We start from the raw sequence: 4,964 nt of genomic DNA, 5'->3' as shown, positions 1-4,964 counted from the left end.
ATCGGTCTCCTTGTTTAAAGAACATTGTCAATGTGTTGGCCGCAATTCAGAGAATGTTTATCAGACTAACGCCAGCAATGGGCGGGTTGTCTCGAGAGGAAAGGTTGAGTTTAGAAGAGCGACAGGCAACTTGATCAAAACTTTTACAATCACTCTGAGGGGTGTTGACAGGGTGGATGTGGAGAGGATGTTTCCTCTTGTGGGAGAATCTAGAACCAGGGGGGGGGGGGGATAATAAGGAGATAAGGGGAAATCTTTTCTCTCAGAGGGCGGAGAGTCTCTCGAACTCTCTTCCTCGAAAGGCGGCAGAGGCAGAATCTCGGAATATTTTTAAGGCCGAGCTGGATAGATTCTCGATTAACGAGGGGGTGAGAAGGTTACGTGGGATTGAAGTTGCAACAAATCAGCCAAGATGGTGTTGGATGGCGGAACAGAGACGAGGGGCCGAGTGGCCTCCTTCTAACGTACAAGGTGATCCCAGCACCGGGTCGACCGCCCCATATGCCTGGCGGCCAGGGACGGTGAGCACTTTCACTTTATCTCGGCACCTCCCCTCCCGGCGATTCGCTGACTGCGGGTTGAGACCCTTCGCTCCCGTTATCACAAGTTGAAAAACTGTCCCAGCCGGCCTCAGCTTGGCACGATGGTGTAATTAATGGGAGGAGCCTCAGTTTGGCACGATGGTGTAATTAATGGGAGGAGCCTCAGCTTGGCACGATGGTGTAATTAATGGGAGGAGCCTCAGCTTGGCACGATGGTGTAATTAATGGGAGGAGCCTCAGCTTGGCACGATGGTGTAATTAATGGGAGGAGCCTCAGCTTGGCACGATGGTGTAATTAATGGGAGGAGCCTCAGCTTGGCACGATGGTGTAATTAATGGGAGGAGCCTCAGCTTGGCACGATGGTGTAATTAATGGGAGGAGCCTCAGCTTGGTGCAATGATGTAATTAATGGGAGGAGCCTCAGCTTGGCACGATGGTGTATTTAATGGGAGGAGCCTCAGCTTGGCACGATGGTGTAATTAATGGGAGGAGCCTCAGCTTGGTACGATGATGTAATTAATGGGAGGAGCCACAGCTTGATGCGATGATGTAATTAATGGGAGGAGCGTCAGCTTGGTACAATGATATCATTAATGGGAGGAGCCTCAGCTTGGTATGATGAGGTCATTAATGGGAGGAGCCTCAGCTTGGTACAAATCCCTCTGCAGAATTTAAATTCAATTAATTCATCAATTTAAAAAAAATAATTCTGGAAATGAAAGCTAGTCTCAGAAATCGAGACCGTAAAACCCACCTGGTTCCCTTATGTCCTTCAGGGAAGGAAATCTGCCCTCCTGACTCGGTCTGGCCTCCATGTGACTCCAGACCCACAGCAACATGGCCGGCTCTTTCCTGCCCTCAAGGCCAATAGGGGATGGGTAATAAATGTCGCCATTGGCCGTAATGTCAACAACATGTGAAAAAATGTTTGTTTTAAACTCTCTACACGCACGCTGCTGTCCATTTTGTTGAAGGTTTTTATTAATATATTTTGATAATGGAAATGGAGTCACCCCCTGAGCCCAATAGCTCTCAGACTCGCTCTTAATAGTCACAGTGGAGTTAACATACAGATCAGCCTTAATCTGATTCAATGGCACAGCAGACTGGGGATGGGAGTTGAAGGGCTTCCCCACGTTGCCAAGTCCCTGTACCATGACCGAGTCCTGTGACTGGGTGCTGGCTCTGTGACCCGGTCTTCGACCCCGGGCAATCTTCCCACGGACTGGTTCATGGCGGCCGACGCGGTTCCCGGCCACGGGCTGCGTCGACACAAAGCTGGAGCCCGCCCCGGTCTTCAGATGCGGACGACGTAGGAGTCGCTGTGCGTGACGTACCGGACCCAGCGGTGAGGCAGCGGAGAATGCTGGGTGGAGACGCGCAGGAAGCGGACCAGCAGCCCCGAGCAGGTGGTCATGGGAAGCTCGAACTGCATGCAGACTGGGCCCAGCTCCAGCAGGGACGAGGCGTTCAGTCCGGGGACATCCAGCTGGAAGGGAGACGGTGACACGTTAACGTCCCACCCACAACTCAGCAACAGGACGAGGTGCACCCACACTCCCTGCATCATCCCCCCCCAACATATCGGTGTGTAACACAATGATTCCTGTACCCGAGTGTGCAAGAGCAGCCAAATTACTCATGGGCACTCAGCTCCCACCATTTGAGTTTCTTATTCTGCCAAGTATATCGTCCCCGCCCAGCCAAAATAACCCTCAACTCCCTTCCCATCTATCACGTCCTCCTTCACCTCTGTTCACTGAACGCTGTTGTCCCAATAACGCATTCTCCTATCTTACCTTTATGCCACCATTAGCACCTTCTTTAGTCTTTGATGATGTAATTAATGGGAGGAGTCTCAGCTTGGTACGATGATGTCATTAATGGGAGGAGCCTCAGCTTGTTCGATGATGTCATTAACGGGAGGAGCCTCAGCTTGGTACGATGATGTCATTAATGGGAGGAGCATTAATAATGACATTAGTCTACACTGTCTCTGTAGTATGTCCGTGACATCTTTGTCGATCTCCAATTCCACTCCCCCTTCCCTCTCCAACTATGTAATCGATCGCATTAGGGATTCAAAACGTTAATTGTATCTCTGCTGCCAGACCCGCGAGTTTACCCAGCGTTTTCTCCTTTCTCAAATTATTTTACTATCAATCGACTGCAGTGTCGTCCCCCCCCCCCGCCGTTCGTTCCAACGCCCCCGCCCGCCCTGCCGTTCGTTTCAATGGCCCCGCCGTTCCCCCCGCCATCCCCCCCCCGCCCCACCGCCGTTCCCCCCTGCCGTTCGTTGCAACGCCCCCGCCGCCCCCCCCTGCCGTTCGCTCCAATGCCCCCGCCGTTCCCCCCTCGCCATTCCCCCCCCGCCCCGCCGCCGCCGTTCGTTCCCCCGCCCCGCCGCACCCCCCTGCGGTTCGCTCCAATGCCCCCGCCGTTCCCCCCTCGCCATTCCCCCCCCCCCCGCCGTCGCCCCCGCCGCCGTTCGTTCCCCCGCCCCGCCGCACCCCCCCTGCGGTTCGCTCCAATGCCCCCGCCGTTCCCCCATCGCCATTCCCCCCCACCGCCGTCGCTCGCCCGCTGCCGTTCGTTCCCCCGACCCGCCGTCGCCCGCCGCCGTTTCCCCCTCGCCCCGCCGTCCCCCCGCCCCGCCGTTCCCACCCCGCCCCGCCGTTCCCCCCGCCCCGCCGTTCCCCCCCGCCCCGCCGTTCCCCCCCCCCCCGCTGTTCCCCAGTCCCCCGCCCCGCCGTCCCCCCGCCCCGCCGTTCCCCCCCGCCCCGCCGTTCCCCCCCCGCTGTTCCCCAGTCCCCCGCCCCGCCGTTCCCCCCCGCCCCGCCGTTCCCCCGCCCCCGCCGTTCCCCCCCGCCCCCGCCGTTCCCTCCCCGCCCCCGCCGTTCCCCCCCGCCCCCGCCGTTCCCCCCGCCCCGCCGTTCCCCAGTCCCCCGCCCCGCCGTTCCCCCCGCCCAGCTGAATTCACCCCAACATTCGCTCCAACCAGCGCATTCCCATGTCAACGCTCTCGCCCCCAATCTCACTGACAAACGGACCCCAGTCTGCCGCCGCCGCGCCCGTCACCGTGGTGGCGCCGCCCCAGCCGGGGACCATTCTCACCTTGAACAGGGCAGAGAGCTGAGAGCCTCCGTGGAATCGTGGGATGACCCAGTGCACAGACCGACTGCTGGCGTCCAGCTCAGCACTCTGATCGGGACTGCTCAGTTCCTGGGACAGGCTGGGGAAAAATGGACAATTAGCGACAGTCAACACACAAACCCTTCGGCGCACCAGACTGGATCCCTATCAGGGATCGACCCTGTCCCAGACTGGATCCCGATCAGGATCAACCCCATCCCAGAATAGATCCTGATCAGGGATCGACCCTGCCCCAGACTGGATCCTGATCAGGGATCGACCCTGTCCCAGACTGGATCCTGATCAGGGATCGACCCTGCCCCAGACTGGATCCTGATCAGGGATCGACCCTGCCCCAGACCGGATCCTGATCAGGGATCGACCCTGCCCCACACTGGATCCTGATCAGGGACCGACCCGGCCCCACACTGGATCCTGATCAGGGACCGACCCGGCCCCAGACTGGATCCCGACCTGGGATCGACCCTGCCCCAGACTGAATGCTGACAGTGCAGCACTCCCTCAGTACTGACCCTCTGACAGTGCGGCACTCCCTCAGTACTGACCCTCTGACAGTGCGGCACTCCCTCAGTACTGACCCTCTGACAGTGCGGCACTCCCTCAGTACTGACCCTCTGACAGTGCAGCACTCCCTCAGTACTGACCCTCTGACAGTTGCAGCACTCCCTCATGTACTGACCCTCTGACAGTGCAGCACTCCCTCAGTACTGACCCTCTGACAGTGCAGCCCTCCCTCAGTACTGACCCTCTGACAGTGCGGCTCCCTCAGTACTGACCCTCTGACAGTGCAGCACTCCCTCAGTACTGACCCTCTGACAGTGCGGAACGCCCTCAGCACTGACCCTCTGACAGTGCGGCACTCCCTCAGTACTGACCCTCTGACAGTGCAGCACCCCCTCAGTACTCACCCGAACAGCACTGTGGGTGTACCTACACCACAGGGCTGCAGCGGCTAAAGAAGGCGTCTCACTACCCAGGGGCTATGAGGGATCAGCAACAAATGCTGGGTTTATTAGCGAGTCCCACATCCTGTGTACATAAAAGAGCATTTCACAATTGACCAAGACATGCTAACTGAGTAAAGATGTACTTTCTAACCTGGTTGTTGCCTTGGCACGGGGACATGCACAGTGACGTTCAAAGCCTGACTATAATCGAAAGAAAAGCCAGTTTAGTCACACAGACAGGAGTAAACCTCAGTCTTCGACCAGCCAGCCCACAGCATGTTGGTGCGGACGTCTCGGGTTCCTGTCCGGGGCCCGATCGAA

The 4,964-nt window shown here is 57.9% G+C and overlaps 1 long non-coding RNA gene across 1 annotated transcript; it reads right to left on the bottom strand.

The window, feature by feature from the left end:
* Positions 1-1,502: 1,502 nt before the first annotated feature.
* On the bottom strand, positions 1,503-4,951 carry LOC140404756 (uncharacterized). Its single transcript, XR_011938563.1, has 3 exons — positions 4,795-4,951; positions 3,658-3,775; positions 1,503-2,032 (listed from the first exon to the last, which is right to left on the bottom strand). It is a non-coding gene; the product is annotated as an uncharacterized lncRNA (long non-coding RNA).
* Between the last annotated feature and the right edge of the window lie 13 nt (positions 4,952-4,964).

Source organism: Scyliorhinus torazame, chromosome 31 (assembly GCF_047496885.1).
Source record: "Scyliorhinus torazame isolate Kashiwa2021f chromosome 31, sScyTor2.1, whole genome shotgun sequence".
In the NCBI taxonomy this organism is placed as follows: domain Eukaryota; kingdom Metazoa; phylum Chordata; class Chondrichthyes; order Carcharhiniformes; family Scyliorhinidae; genus Scyliorhinus; species Scyliorhinus torazame.
This window is presented reverse-complemented; position numbering and strand designations above follow the sequence as displayed.